General features: G+C 38.0%; 1 pseudogene; it reads right to left on the reverse strand.

Annotated features, from left to right (window-relative positions):
• Positions 1–225: 225 nt before the first annotated feature.
• LOC102534272 (ferritin light chain pseudogene) lies at positions 226–1,932 on the reverse strand (annotated as a pseudogene).
• Between the last annotated feature and the right edge of the window lie 14,563 nt (positions 1,933–16,495).

Here is a 16,495-nt window from a genome sequence, read left to right on the forward strand (position 1 = left end):
ATAAACCAATTCTAAAGATGCAGGCAAGTTGACATTGTGAATATAAAACATGGGCTCTAACACTCATGCTTTCTTTTGTAAGACTGAAGTGTCCCTTTGCTGGAGTTGCATTCTTTTTTTCTTTTTCTTTTTCTTTTTTTGCCGCTGCAAAAAGCTTTATTTCTATTTGGTCCAAGGCTTGGGAGAGGGCTCCAGGATGGTTAAAAAGCTGCCTGGTGACTTCAGGCAGAAGCCCTGACACCAGAGGGGCTCTGTAAAGGCCGCGGGGTTGCAGAGGCTCCTAGTCGTACTTGAGGGTGAGCCTTTCGAAAAGATACTCGCCCAGCCCAGCCTGGGGACCAGAGAGCCTGTGGAGGTTAGTCAGGTGGTCGCCCATCTTCTTGATGAGTTTTACCTCCTCATACAAGAAGTGGTTCTCCAGGAAGTCACAGAGATGTGGGTCTGCGCGGGCAGAACCCAGGGCATGCAGATCCAAAAAGGCCTGGTTCAGGTTCTTCTCCAGGACAATAGCAGCTTCCACAGCATCCTGGGTTTTACCCCACTCATCTCGAGATGGCTTCTGCACGTCCTGGAATGGGGTGCGGCCGCCGCTCTGGTTTTGCATTTTCAAGAGACGCTCAGCGCCCTTGGCGCTTCTCCTCAGCCAATTCGCGGAAAAAGTGGCCAACGCCCTCCAGAGCCACATCGTCGCAGTCGAAATAGAAGCCCAGAGAGAGGTAGGTGTAGGAGGCCCGCAGATGCATGTTGACCAGGTGGTTGACGGAGGCATCAACCTCACTGGAATAATTCTGATGAATCTGGGAGCTAGCTCATGGTTGATGGGTAATGAGTTAAGCTCACAAAACGGTGTTGGCTGGTCCCAGAGGCTGAAGATAGCACAGTGGCTGGTTCTAAAGGATGTGACTGGAAAATAGGTTGAAGGGTGGTCGGAGGTTGGAGCAAGGGGCATCCCTGGGTCTGTTCCATCCAAACACTGTTGAAGCAAGAGACAGGTCCACGGGACCACCAAACACACTGCCTGGAGCTGCATTCTTGGTCATACAAGTAAATAGGGTTGAGTGACTAAAGTTTTATAACAATCTTTAAAAATCAAACTTACCTCTCAAATTGTAGTTAAGGCTTGAATAAGCTTTAGCCACCTTACTAGAAAACAGTAGCCATCTTTTAATAATTATGTCATAAGAGATACAATGAAATGAATGAAATAATGTAAATAATGTGGACTTTCAAAAGTGGGAAAAAATTGTGTAGTGTCAGATTTTTATTCATAGGCCCAAAGGAAGAAAATAAAGAGAGAACAAAGAAGTGGAGACTTATTTTTGAATGCCTTTTATGCTTCTTCTAAGTACCCCTAAAACCACGGTAATCATTAGTCAAATAGATTTCACCTGCCTTCATTAATCAAGGTCATTTAAATTGTTGCTACAAAGGAGTTGCATGCCCTCTAAGTGGCACTTAGCATAAACTATAAGATATTTGCCCGAGTTGTTCGCCAGGAACTTGGAGTCAGCTGTGTCTCCTTTGAGCTGAGCTGGTTAAGACTGGTTAGGACCACGGACTGTGTGACTGGGCATGCGTGAGTGGCCGGTGACCTTTTGACGTCAGAGAACCGGAAGCCCCACCCTCAGGTCATGCCTAGAGCCTCCATTTTGGACGGCGCAGAGGCCCGTAGCTCAGTTCCGCCTGCGCAGAGTGACGGTCACTGCACCTTTTTCCAGTTGCCGCTCCTCATGCCTCTGACCGCTCTGCTTCTTTATTCGTTATCCCATCAGTGCCCCAGTCCCTTCCTTTCGAGGTGGTAGACGTCTTCACCGGTCTTCCTGCTTGGCTTGGCCGCCTTACCAAACCTCTGCAACTCAGCATTTTGGTTTGCTCCTTGTGGGCAAAACGGACCTGGCTTACTAAGGCCCCAGCGCTGGATGAATAAGACATACCATAAAGGTAAGACGAGCAGCTTTGTCAGACTAGAATGTATAGTTGTGTAAGGGTGGCCTGAGGCTGGAACGAATTGCTCCACCTGAGGTCCTATCTCCACACACAAAATTTTCATTTTAAAAACCCTGTAAGAAATCCATACGTAAAATGTTTGCATGCTCTATATATTACAGTGGGTTTCTACTAAACTAGTAGCAATGAGCTTCTGTCTTTGTGAAGTTACTGGGAATAAACTTGTCCTCCTGCTATAAACAACTAGAAAATGGCGTAAAATATATGAAACAGCAGCTTTGTGCACTGCAGAGATCCCCAAGAGAAGGGAAACAAATGAAGCGAGCCCTGGGACGGCCTCAACTTTCTGCCAGGAGGCACATTCTGGTGTATGATGCCGAGAGGGAAAACCCAAGCAGAGCATGGTGGTTTCTCTAAGTTGAGGAGGAATCCACGGAGGCTGATGTAGCTAGAATTTCAGGGCAGAGTATCAGAAAGGAGGGAGCCACAAAGAGAAAGAGCGCTGGAGAGCTTGCTAGGGGTTTGGTTCCCTGGAGCCTGTGGCTGAGTACTGTGCATGTGTGTAGGTTGAAGATCTGCAACGCTGAGCACAGAAGGACCAGGGAGCTGACACTGAGCAATTTCCAGCGGATCAAATCTTTTTTATCCGTTTATGTTACTCCAGAGCAGTTTGAGATTTTGATCACGGCTTTAGGGGAAAGGTGATTTTTAGTTTGAAGTATTATTGGAACACCTAGGTAGACATGTGCAAATGATGAAAGAAAACACTATAGCAAAGTGAATGGTGGAACCAGAGACACAGAGCTGAGAATTAATTCATAGAGGTAGTAGTTGAAGTCAAGAAAATGTTTACATTCTCTTGAAGAAGTTATATAAAGAGGCATGAAAATTAACAATGATTAAGCATCCCCTTAGTGCTAGCACTAAGGTGGGTGCATTCATATGCTATCTTAGAACATTGTAATAATTGTATCAGCTGGCTAATTGAATTCCATTCGTAAAGATCAGAAAATTGGAATACAGAAAGGTAAAGCAGCTTGCTCAAAGTTCTCAACTGGAACAAGTAACTTACTCAAGCTCTCACAGTAGTTGCCCAGATGTGTAATAATCCAAAGCCCAATCTCATTCAACTAAATCAGGCTGACAGCATTCCTGTACTGAACTTGACGGAAGGAAGGGAAAGTATGTTGGTGCTCTTGAGGGTCTAACTGCGGCCTATCAGGCCTGCCTAACCTGGCCCCTGGGTACTTCTCTAATTAACTTCCCAGTTCTCACCTCTCATTCACTCTGGTCAGCCATAATGACTCCTGGGTGCTGGGCACAGAGCATGTTTCTACCTCAGGTGATGAACCTCAGCATCCTACTCATTGCCAAGGTATCCACATGGCTTATTTTCTCAATTTATTCAGGTTTCTGTTCAAATGTGAGTTCCCCATGGAAGACTACCTGACTACCCTATGTAAAATACTAATTTTTTCCATTCTCTAGCTCCTTAATTTGCTTCACTTTTTTCTCCATAGCGCTTTCCTCAAACAGACAGTCTGACATAATTGTTTTTATTGTCTGCTTCCTCCAATAGAATTAAGACCATGAGATCAAAGATATTATCTGTTTTAATCATTGCTTTCTCCCCAGTGCCTAGAACAGGGCCTGGCATATTAAATGTTCTCAGTAAATGTAAATAAATGAAGGAGCGAGACTGTTTTAGCTTACAGACCCTTTGAAAATTGATAAAAGGAATGCACCCCCCAAATGCACATATTTATACCTTTGCTTCCCATCAGTTTAGCCAATATATAAACCTATTTTACTTCCACAGAGCTTCATTTAAAAACTAAAGAATTAGAGAAATAGAAAAGTGAGAATAGTAATTTTTTTAAAAGGTAGGGGGAGTGGGGGAGATAGTTGAAAATAAAGGAATGTCTGATTGTGTCAAACAGCCAGATAATTCAGCATGAACGTGTTTGATATACTATTTATTTTAGCAAAGATATTGGTGACCATGGAGAGTTCAGTTTCCACACAGAAGAGGACAGATACTGGTGAACAAGACATTAAATAAAAATGGAGATGACAAAGGACTGGAATCAGGTTAAAGACAATTTTGGCTCATGTTAAAGGATAAGCATATGGGCGCTTAAAGAAAGGTGACTTGCCTTCTTATTGATGCAGAAGTTGCTGGCATGATTAAGACTAAATCCCCAGGTTTCTTGATATTTGTCCTTGAAATAAAGTATGGTTGCAGAGTTTCCTACGAGCAGCAAGAGAGGGAAAACTCCAATATTGAATCCCTTTTCGAGTTTCTGTTTGCATAATGTTTGCTCTTTTCCCATGGAACACAGCATGAGCTGTGATCAAGAGTCAGTGTGCGTAGGCACAGCCCAAGTCTTGGACAACAAGGAGGGAAGCCATTGTGGCCATTGACATACAGGTTAAAAACATGTATAGATTTCGTCATTGAGGGTATTTAGTGCAGAAGGCAAGTTGTTGATGAAAGCAAAACAGCATTCAGAAAGAAGAGGACCAAGAATTCTCAAGAGCTTGAAGGGGTTACATCTTCCTCTGAAACTGAAAGGAGAGATGAAATCATGGATACAAACAGAAGATACGGCAGTTGACAGCAGACCTCTCTTATTCAGGCTTGGTCAGATGTCTCAGTCATCTTGCTCTTTTTCTTTCAGCTTGTCTCTATTCTCTTTGGTGTTCCGTAAGGTATCTATCTTAGGCCCTATTCCGTCTGAGCTGCAAACTTTTTAATTGAAGTACAGTCACTTACAATGTGTCAATTTCTGGTGTACAGCATAATGTCCCAGTCATGTATATATATACATATATTCGTTTTCATTGCACCATATTAGAAGACCCAAAACCTGGAAAGCATTTTAAAGTAAATTAATTATAACAGGTACTTGAAGAGATAATTTGAGAAAGCTTTCTTGTTGATAGTTCACAAATTCCAGATCATCTCAGTTTGACTCTGTTATTATGTACAGAAAACCCTAAAAACTGTAGTTTGTATGTACATAATTTCCTCTCAGTGCATAAACCGCTCATTGAGCTAAAGCAATCTAGAAGACCCATTTCAATTGGACATCCTGTAGAGATGGACTTAGATCTAATTACTTTTTCCCAGGACCCACCAATGCTTCATTTTTCAAAAGAACAATTATTATTCTAACAAAATATTTAGTCTTAAAATTATGTTTTGGAATTTCTTTGAGTTTTAAAAGATACTACCTTCAAATTAGGCTTAAAATTTGTGAAAAAGTGATATATAAGTATTGTATAAAACTTCAAATAGTAAAAAAAGATAAATGATAAGAATGTACCATTTTCCAAAGACAGCTACTGTTGACTTGAACACTGAATGACTTTTTGATAGTAACAGAATAGATAATTTTGTTTAGGTGTGATGACTATCTATTGTTCTTTTTTTCGAATCATTTTCTATAGATAAATATTATGGTCAAAGAAAGTTTCTGTATCTTACCTGAAATTTAATTTTCTATGCATTTCCTGACACATGTGTACACATACACTTCTATATGCATTTTGAACACTGGCATTAGCTTTGAGTTACCATATATTTAGAGTATTTTTGGCTGAAGGCACATTGCAGGACTAAATCATATTTCCTGGAAATCATGTTGCTTCATTTTCCTTCCTCCCATTAGCCAAAGACATTATCTGGGACTACATCCAAATAAGTCTTTACTAGACACTCAGCCTAATTGGTGTTTCTCAATAATTTTGTGTATTTTTAAATAATTGAAAAGTTAACCTGAAGGGAGCTTAATATGTAAATATGGCAATAGAATTCAGATTATGGAGTGAAGTATCATATTTTCAACCACAAAAACATTTCTTTTTATTTTAACGGCCATTAAATTATGATCAAGTAGCTAAAAAGTGTGGCATTCGATAATAATCAGTTCATTGACCGGCTGTCCTGGTCGCTTCATTTAGCTTTATTTGTGGAACAAAATTCAGAGGCAAGGGTATTGGAAAGGTAATTACTGCATTGATTTCATGGTTGTCTTTAAGAAAAAATAAAGAAATAGAAACTCAGAATAGGAAGAAATTTATGCAATTGTATTCATGAGACAAGTTGAATTCTTCATACTATTTAAAACCAAGAAATTAGTGCTTTTTGAAAAAAGAATGGCTAGTTCCCGATTTAGGAAAATTCAGAACAGTAAAATCTGTACTTAGAAACAAAAAATAGGAAGTGGTCATTCATATTTTAAAAGATTTTTTGTTATCAATGGGATAATCACCAAATTCTTCTGACTATTAAGTATGATTCTAATTTATAAAAGTCAAGCCTCATATTCTCTGAACAATTTTGAAATAGATTTGTTGTCCCTCCTCAAATTAGTACACTGAATATGCTGAGGAGTTAGGAGGTTCTTAGTTTTGAAATATTTATTCCTATGGGAATAGGCCGAGTATAAGCTCTTCACTAGAAAAGATGGTAGCGTGGCAAGATAAAAGAAGTTTAATCCACTCAGTCTCAATTAGCTTTGTTAGTGCCTGGAAGAAGACACAAGGATTACCCTAAATTGTTAACGATAAAAATATATTTTTCAACTTAGCAATAATTCATATGATCTTTTGCATCAAACTATATGTGTCTAGTTAGATTTGATTTGCATAAATATTTAAAAATTTCTTATGTTAGCCAATAAAGAGAAAAAGGCTTAAAGGATATTTCCTCTTCTATATTTTTCCTAAATGAAGAAATTGTTAATAAGCATTATTAATGATTTAAAGACATCAGCTTGGATTGGTTATGTAGTGTTTTGATGATAACTATTATAAAATGTCTTGGATCTTTCTACTCTCAGATTGGTTTATGGTCTCATCTTGCAGAATTTAGGAAGAGTAAAAGTTGTAGTAGATAACTGATGGAATGCCACATACAGGAAGGTGGCTGCATCCTAAAGATGAATTCTCTTAATATTTTCTGTGTAAAAGTGCTTTTTAATTATCCTAGTAGTCTTACCTTGAAAGAATCAGTCAAAACCAAGACGATAGTGCCTGATCTATGTCATTACTACAATTCCAGTTGAAAAGTATGAGATGTTAGAAATGGTTGAAAGGTCATAAGACTAAACCAGAATGCCTCTGGTAACACTTAAGATGAGCAGCAGAATTGCATATCTAATTATACTGTCAGAGTCCTTCATCTATAATTAAGGTCGTAGATTCTTTTTCAGTATCTCTACCCAGACATTCTTTTTCTTCTACTCTAGCACCTAAAAACCTCAGAGAAAGAATAAGAAACAAAGAAATGAAGAGAAACAGAGAGAGATATTCTTATGGTCTGTAACTCTGTGGTAACTGTTTTCTTGACAAATGTAAACGTTCTGTAAGGACAGCCACCAGTAGACATTGGGCATCAGGGAGATCTAGCCTCATTTGAGATAGAAATTAACAGCTATGAGAACTTACTCAAAGAATAATATGGGTGAAAAGAATGAATTTTGCACTCAGACAGATAGGAGTTTGTATCCTGGTTCCATCATTTACAAATCATATAGCAATAATAATTGAGTGTCTGCTATGTCTTAGAACAATTACTTGTATGCTGTGAGTCTTAGTTCTTCATCTGCAAAATACAGGTAGTCCGTACTCATATCTTTGGGGTGAATGTACATAAACTGCCTGACACACAGTAAATGTGCAAAGAAGTTTGTTTTCTTCTCCTTTTAGCTAGAAAGCATCTAACACTTTACATGCCCATTTGTCCTAGCCATAGATTCGATGTAAAATGATCTCTCATAACTTAGAGAAAGTACAAGTAATTTGGGTATAGAAGCTAGTTTTCTGCTTCCCTGACTCCTTTGTATTTGTGTTCTCACTTCCTATCTAGAACACCTAAAATCCTAACAAAAAGTTTTTAAGAAACATTGCTATACATAGCTATAGATTATTCTAGATAATCTGATTTGCCTTTACATTAATTCATTTAAGTGTTTATTATACAACAAATACTAAATTATTTCCTGAGAACAGAAAATTGAACAGAGATTTATGCCTTTAAGAAGTTTTGGGTTCAGTTATAGCGTTAAGAAATCACCCACAACAATATTTTATGGAAAGAAGGCTAGGATTAGGCATGACACATACAGGAGGTAAGATATGGGGAGGAGCATGGGGGTGACAAGTGGATATCTAGTGATGTGAGGAGTAGTGGTCAAAGAAGATTTCTTCTCAAAGGTGAAGAAACTGGAGATAAGTTTTACCAAGTGAGTATTAGTAATTTAAATCAAGAAGAGGCAAAGACATTCGAGGAAGTGTGAACAGCATTTATGAAAGCATAGGAGTATGAAGAGACAAGATGCTTCTTCTGGAAAGATTTCTGTGGCAGATTGTGTTATCTGTAACATTTCCAGACCCGCATGCATTCCAGAACCTTATCACTTCTCCATCAAGATGGCCTCTGTATCTTCTCCCCTTGAACCTGCGCAAGCCTTGGGGACTGCCCCACTAATAATGTACAGTGGATGTGACACTATGTGACTTCCAGGGCTAGGTCATAAAAAGATGATGCAAATTCCTCCACTTCTCTCTTGAAAATGTGCCTTTGAAGTCCTCAGTCACCATATAAGAAATCTAGCCTCCCTGAAACTGCTATGCTGAAGCAAACACACAGAGATGGGGGAGACGCCTGAGGAACATTAACTGTTCCAGCTCCCAGCTGCTCAAGACATCCCAGCCTAAGCATATCAGTTAGGAAGCCTTTGAGACAACACAAAAACTTAGGCCCTGAAATGTCTGAAACTGCATGAGAAATTCTGAATAAAAGCTACCAAACTGAGTCATTCCACACTCAAAACCATAAGACATAATAGTATTAAATAATTACTATTGTTTAAAACTCCTATACCTAGCATAGTGTCTGGCACACAGTATGTGTTCAATATATAGCTATTCAGTGAATGAATATTATCTTTATATGTTTGGAGAGTGAGAAAAGCAGTGTCAGTGGGAGCTGAGCCTAGAAAAACAAATAGACAGATCATGAGCATCACTTTGTCCTAAGCTAATGCATTTGACTTTATTTTGAAAACTACAGAGACCTATAGAAGAAAGATTTAGGCAGTGGAATGACATGATCAGATTCATACTTAGGAAGATCACAGTAGTAGTGGTATGGGGGACAGAATAAGATCAAAATAAGGGATACAGGTAAGCTGTATGTGGAAGGTCTCATCTAAAGGGATGGCAATGAGATTGTGAGAAAAAAGATGAATACTGAAATTTTGAGGATAGAGAATTTACATAATGGATTTAATACCAATCTTCTGCCACATGGGCTTTCATTTATAGTTTAAAAAAAAGTTAATTACCTCTCACATATACCCCTTTAGGGCAATTTTTGAAAGTTTCTTTGTTTCATTTTGTATTGTCTTCATAATTACTGATTATTTCTGACAGACAGAAGTCAGTCCCAACAGTATCATATCCCAGAGATAAGCAACTGTGCCTTATGTATTAATTTCTTGTGATCTCAAGCAGTTAATAGACTTGAGCTAACTCATCATAATAATCTTTTGGGAAATGAATTTCCTAGCTACTCATATGTCCTCTAAACTTAAGCATCCTCTTTCTCTGTAAAATGTTTTCCATACAAGTTAATTATTAGCTGCAACCCTGAATCTTCAATATTAAAAAAGTATCTGTTTTCTAGTAGACCCATTAACCATGAAATACTAGCTACTTCCCACGTTTTTAGTTTCTTTGAATAAAGGGTCAGTTCCATGGGGGTGAGTGTGTGTGGAGTAGAGGAGATACAGGGAGTGGGGAGGAAGATGAGATGATGATAATTTTGGTAAAACAAATAGTCCTTGAACAGTGGAAGACCAAAACAATATCTAAGAACATAATATTCCAGTACTAAAATGAAGATAAGTGGACGTAAGAGCCAGAGTACGTTTAAGGACCAGTCGATAGAACTGAAGGGATGTGGCAGACATTGCTTGTAGTTTATCCAATATCTGTTCTTTTCTATTAGACTAGAGCCCCAACTCTGGGCAATACGCCTAGCTAAAAGATCTATATTTTCCGGCTTCTCTTCCAGCTAATGATGGCCATGTGACATAGTTAAGGCCAGTAAGCTAGAAGTGAAATTTGCTAGATGGGACTTCTGGGAAATTCCTTTTAAAGGGCAGATTCAACTCACCTACATAATCTGTATTTAATAGTTTTCTCTTTTCTGGAACACAGTTATGATGTTGAGGGTGCAGTAACTACCCTGCAACCATAATTATAAGGACAAAAGCTGCCAGCTAAGGATAGAGAAGCAGAAGGCTAGAAGCTGAAGTGCCTGATGGCATCATGAAGCCATTGAACTGGTCCTGAATTTATAACCTCTGATTTCTTGTTTTATGAAAATTAAGAATTCTCTGTGTTAGAGTTCTCCAGAGAAACAGAACATACACCACACACACACACACACACACACACACACACAGACAAATATATATGTGTATAAATATATACACACACATATGAAGAGGTAGAGGCAGAGAGACAGAGAAACATAAAGACAGAAAGTGAGATTAATTTTAAGGAATTGGCTCTCATGTGACTGTGGGAACTGGCAAGTTTGAAACTTGCAGGGCAGGTCAACAGGTGGAAACTCAGGCAGGGTTTCTATGTTGCAGTCTTTAGGCAGAATTCTTTAAAAAACATGTCTTTGCTCTTAAGGTCTTCAAGTGATTGGTGAAGGTCACATCCACATTATGGAGGACAATATACTTTATTTAAGTCTTCCCATTGTAAATGCGAGGCACATGCAAAAATACTTCATAGCAACATCTAGACTGCTGTTGGACCAAACAGCTGGTTACCATAGCCTAGCCAAGTTGATGTATAAACTATCACATTTTTTTAAATTGTTGGAACCACTGGTTAGTTGGGTTTCTATTGCAAACACGGGTACAGAATATGTTAATTATTAATGACAAGGGAAAGAAATCATATCTGTAAACATGAGCAGTTCTAGATGGTAGGAATGGAAATGAGCAGCAGTAGGGACGGAGGAATGGGAAGACATCGATTAATAATCTTGTATCTGCTTGGTCTTAGCCTCTGTTCATATCTACTGATGTTCATCTTTTTTATTTTATTTCATCTTATTGACGTATAGTCAGTTTACAACGTGTCAGTTATTTCTTGTGTACAGCATAATGTTTCAGTCGTATATATACATACATATATTGTTTTTCATTATAGGTTACTACAAGATACTGAATATAGTTCCCTGTGCTATACAGTAGAAACTTGTCATTTATCTGTTTTATATATAGTAGTTAGTATTCACAAATCTCAAATTCCCAATTTATCCCTTCCCACCCCCTTTCCCCCCAGTAACCATAAGATTGTTTACTATGTCTGTGATTCTGTTTCTGTTTTGATGTTCATCTTTCAGACTTCAAAGTGTCTGAATCTAAAAGTTTGGAATCTGCTGACCCATCAAGAGAGACAGTGCAACAGTCAGTGCCTTTCGTCTTCACGATTTTGTTAGAACCTGATGACTGTGAGAGCATTGATTAGGCAAAATGTATTGACTAATCATTTGAACTCGTATCAATGAAAAATGAGAAAAGTCGGAGTTCTTTATTTCTCTGATCCTTTAAGGGCACTTATCCTTGAAATATAAGTATTCCTTTCCCAAGCTGCAGATTCATAGTCACATTTTAGTACATTATTTCGAAGGCCTGGTGTGGTAGTTTTGTTTCTTAGTGAGATTTATCATTTTGCATTCTAATAATATTAGTTTTCCCACATTCTTACCAATGCTTGTTAGTTTTCTTTTCTTTCATTTAAAAAAAATTTTTAGCCATTCTATTGAAAAATTGTGCTCTACACTGGAAATTGACACAACATTGTAAACTGACTATAACTCAATAAATAACTCAATAAATAATAAATAAATAAGTAAATAAATAAAAATTTTAGCCATTCTAGTGGATATATAGTAGTGTCTTAATTTATATTTCCATGTTGACTAAGTATGTTGAACATCTTTGCATTTGCTTATTGGCCATTCATATATTTCCTTTAATGAAATGTTCAAATATCTTGACTGTTTTTTAATTGAGTATTTTGTCTTTTTGTTATTGAGCTACAAATGTTCTTTATATATTCTGTATACAAGACTTTTATCAGATATATGTTTTGCATGTATTTTCTCCTAGTCTTTGTCTTGTGTTTTGAAATACAAGATTTTTAAAATTTTTTTGATAAATCTCTATCAGTTCTTTGTCTTGCCTAGGAAGTATTTAATAACCCAAGGTCAAAGATTCTCTCCTGTGTTTTCTCATAGAAGATTAATTGTTTAAGATCTTATTGGACTCACACATTTTAAGTGTAGTGAACACAGTTTTTAAAATTACTTTCCCCATTGCATTACTTTTGCACCTTTGTCAAAAATTAAACTTACCATTTATGAGTGAGTTTGTTTCTGTACTATCCTGCTGCACTGATCTGTGTGTTTATCCTTATGTCAGTGTGACACTGACACATAGCTGTATAGGTAGCGTAAGTACTCTAATTTTGTCTTTTACAAAACGTTTCGGCTGTCCTAGGTCATAAATATACATTTGACTTTTGTATGCTGACCTTTTTTCCTGTGGCTTTGTGAAGCTCACTTATCTAATCATTTTTTGGGTAGATTCCTGAAGACAGTCTTTGTAGATAATCATGACATCTGATAATAAAAGCAGTTATACTTCTTACTTTCTGATCCAAATACCTTTTTTTCTTCACCTTATTGTGCTAGCTAGAAATTCCAGTTAATATTGAATTGAAAAGGTGAGAACATATACTCTTGACTTGTTTCTAATTCACTATTATGTACAATGTTAGCTATGCTTGTAGAATCCCTTCATTAGGCTGAGGAAATTACATTTTATTTTCAAATTAATGAGAATTTTCTCATGAATCAGTGTTGAATTTTGTCAAATGATTTTTCATATGGTATGCATTTTAGTCTGTTAATATGGCAAAATACATTGGTTTTCGAATGTTGAAACTTGAGAGTTTCTTGGAAGAAAGCCTGTTTGTTCATGATATAATATCTGCTTCATATGCTGTACAAATTGATTTCCCAGTATTGTATTAGGGATTTTGCATTTATGTTAGGAACAGTATTGGTCTACAGTTTCCTTTCTTGTAACATCTTTGTTAGGTGTTAATATCATGGTAATTCTAGTGTCAAAAGTGAGGTCCCACCTCCCCCTCGCCCTCCCCCTCACATTTTACCTTCAGTGTTTGGTAGAGTTCATTAGTGTGGCCATGTGAACCTAGAGTTTTCTTGCAGAAAGGTTTCTGACTAAAACTTCAATTTTAATAGATATAGGGTTATTCAGGTTATCTATTTCTTCTTCAGTGAGAGATGGTATTTTGTGCCATTGGAGTGATTTTGTCCAGTTTATGTAAGTTGTCAAATTTATTGAAATAGAGTTGTTCAGATACCCCCTGTTACTGTTCAATGTCTGAAGCATATGTCTTCTGGCAATATGATCTCTTAGCTTTTTCTTTTGTCTCAAAAAATCTATTTCACTTTTATTTTTGAATGATGTTTTCACCATTCATAGAATTTTAAGTTCCTGTGTTTGTGTTTTTGTTTGTTTGTTTTTTCCATTAAGTACTTTAAAGATATCATTATATGTTATTTTCATGATGAGAAGTCTGCTTTCATTCTTAGCTATGACCTGCTAAACATACTGTTTTTCTTTGAATACTTCAAGATTTTTTTTACTTTTGCTTTTTAGTTTGACTCTGATATGCTTAGGTTGTTTTCCTTAACTTTATTATGCTTGGGATTCTCTGAGTTTCTTGAATCTGTGGTTTGTTGTCTTTTGGGGGGGGGTTGGTAACTAGGTTTATTTATTTATTTATTTTTGATGGAGGTACTGGGGATTGAACTCAGGGCTTTATGCATGCTAAACACACACTCTACCACTGAGCTATACCCTCCCCCTGGTTTGTTGTCTTTTATTCAGTTTTGGAAAATAATCATTGTATCTTCAAATATTTCTTCTGCTCTATTGTCCCTCTTTTCTTTCTGATGGTTTCCCACAGCTTTTGTACACACTGTTCTTTTTTTCTTCTATTTTTCTCCTTGTGCTTCAATTTGGTTACTTTATTTCTATTTCTTTCCATTTTTAACATTAAAACCTTTTTATTTGGAAACAACTTTATAGAAAAGTTGTAAATATAGTGCAGAAAGTTCCCATGTATACTTCACCTAGCTTCCCTAATGTTATTATCTTACACACCAATGGTACATTTGTCAAAAGTAAAATATTAACATTGAGACTATTAACTAAACACCACCATTTTTCTACTCATATCCTTTTCCTGTGCCAGGATCCAATCAAGGGGACTGTGTTACATTAGTCACCATGTCTTTGTAGTCTCCTCATGTCTATAAAAGTTTCTGTCTTTCCTTGTTTTTCATTATCTATACATTTTTAAAAGGATATTGGTCGAGAATTTTGTTGAATATCTCACAATTTAGGTTTGTCTGAAGTTTTCTCCTCTAATGATGGGGTTATGGGTTTGGAGGAAGAGGACCACAGAGGTATGTGCTCCTCTCATCACTTCATATCAGGGGATCCATGCTCTCCACATGACATCACCGGTGACGCTGACCTTGACCTCTTGGTTGAGGTGAGATCTGCCAGCTTTCTCCCCTGCAACGTTAGTATTTTCCCCTTCTTACATTCTTTGGAAGCAACTCACTTATTCCTTCAGGGGACCACTGCTTCCATTTTCTGCTTAGTGTGATGCCTTTACTGCTCTAAGGTTTCTCTCAGTGTGTCTCCTCCCCTCTTTTCTTTCAGCTAGCTCTGCATGCTTGTGACACAGAAGGGTGTGTTTCTGTGTACTGTTGCTCCTCTCCACAGTGGTAGGCTGTTACTTAGTGCAAGACTTGTGAATATAAGGGGAATTTGTCTTTTTCCTTCTACAACCTCAATCTTAGGCATGCCCTGTGTAACTCAGCTTCAGAGGTGGATCTTCTTGTGCTTGACCCCTCCTCCAGTGGCCGGCCATCTCTTCTCCCCACTCAGTGCAGCATCTGTAATGCCCTATACATCAGCTCTGTATCAGCGGGATCTGTGGCATCTTGAGCATGAATGAGTTTCCTGCCCTTCTCCCAGCAGTGGGAGTCAGTGGCCTGCTGTCAGTGTAAATTCTTGCACACGAGCAGATTTCCTGTCCTTCTCCCATTGGCAGGTGGCTTTGGAATAGTGTCAGTGCACGGTTGGGAGAGTGGGTTTTCTGTTCCTCAGCCAGCAGCAGCCAAACTTTGTCCACTGTGGAGTGGGACACTTTCCTTCTTCTTCCCTGGTGGCAGGTAGCCTTTCCTAATGAAGTATGGTCAGACTCCAGATGTGGGCAGGTTTCCTGCCCTTCTCATTAGCAGATGCCTTTGCTTCCTGTCAGAGATGAGTTCTAGGTGTGGGCATGTTTGTCAGGTTTTGTGTCTATGACAGAGTAGCAGCTGCTCATCACTTCAGAGGCATGCAAGTCCTAGGAGGAACACAGATAGGCTTTTCTGGGTACTTTTGCTCAACCTTCAAATGTTGGCAGGTCCTGCGTGGCTCTACCAGGAAGAGGTAATTAAAAATCTAAAATGTGAAAGAAATAGTTTAGACTCAACACAGTGTTTAATAAGTGAAAAGGATGCCTTAAGTATAATTGCCTGAATAGAAATCAAGTAATTTAAGAAAAGTCCTTTTTATATATGTAAGACATTGAAATTTGAAATCTTTCTACATACTATCGAATGCTGGCACTCCAAATATCACTAAATACAACCTGTCGATAAGGCAAATCTAAATGTACCGCTGACCATGGTAATGGAGATCGCCACCATAACAGAACTTGATCTTATCTCAGAGAGAGAAGGACTACGTTAGATTTTTGTTAAGCATTTGAAGTTTGGTTTAAGATGGTTTTTCGGTGTGGAGGTTTACTTTGGATTAAGTGAAGATCATGATATATTAGTTTAAGATTGGGGCACAGCAAAGTGAGGATACAAATTGTTCATGTTTTCTATTGAAGAGTTGATGGGCCTTTGGAAAGGCCTGTAATGAACAATATAATTATTTGCCTGGGCAAGAGTCTTCTAGAATAATAAAGTTCTGCTAATGTAGACAACTAAGAAGTAGCGTGCCAGTGATTGTTAGTGAAGCACGTGAGTGGTTCTCAACTGTGAATGTTTCGCCTCTCGGCATGCTTTTGGCAAAGTCTGGAGAGGGCCAGATAGTGAGAACGTTTAGGCTTTGGGCCATAGGATCTCCGTTGCAATGGCTCGACTCTGTTGCTGTGCAAAAAGAGTCACAGATAAAACGGAAATAACCGAGCATGGCTGTGTTCCGAACTTTATTTACAAAAATAAACAGGGAGCAAGACTTGGCCTGGTGGGCTGTAGTTTGCTGACCCCTAATGGAGACAGTAAGTTGTATGGGGATAAGTGGTTTCAGTTTTCAGTGTCTATATAAGCAGATGGTTTCTGGTCTCAGCC

The sequence above is a fragment of the Vicugna pacos genome, chromosome X (assembly GCF_048564905.1).
Source record: "Vicugna pacos chromosome X, VicPac4, whole genome shotgun sequence".
Taxonomy (NCBI): domain Eukaryota; kingdom Metazoa; phylum Chordata; class Mammalia; order Artiodactyla; family Camelidae; genus Vicugna; species Vicugna pacos.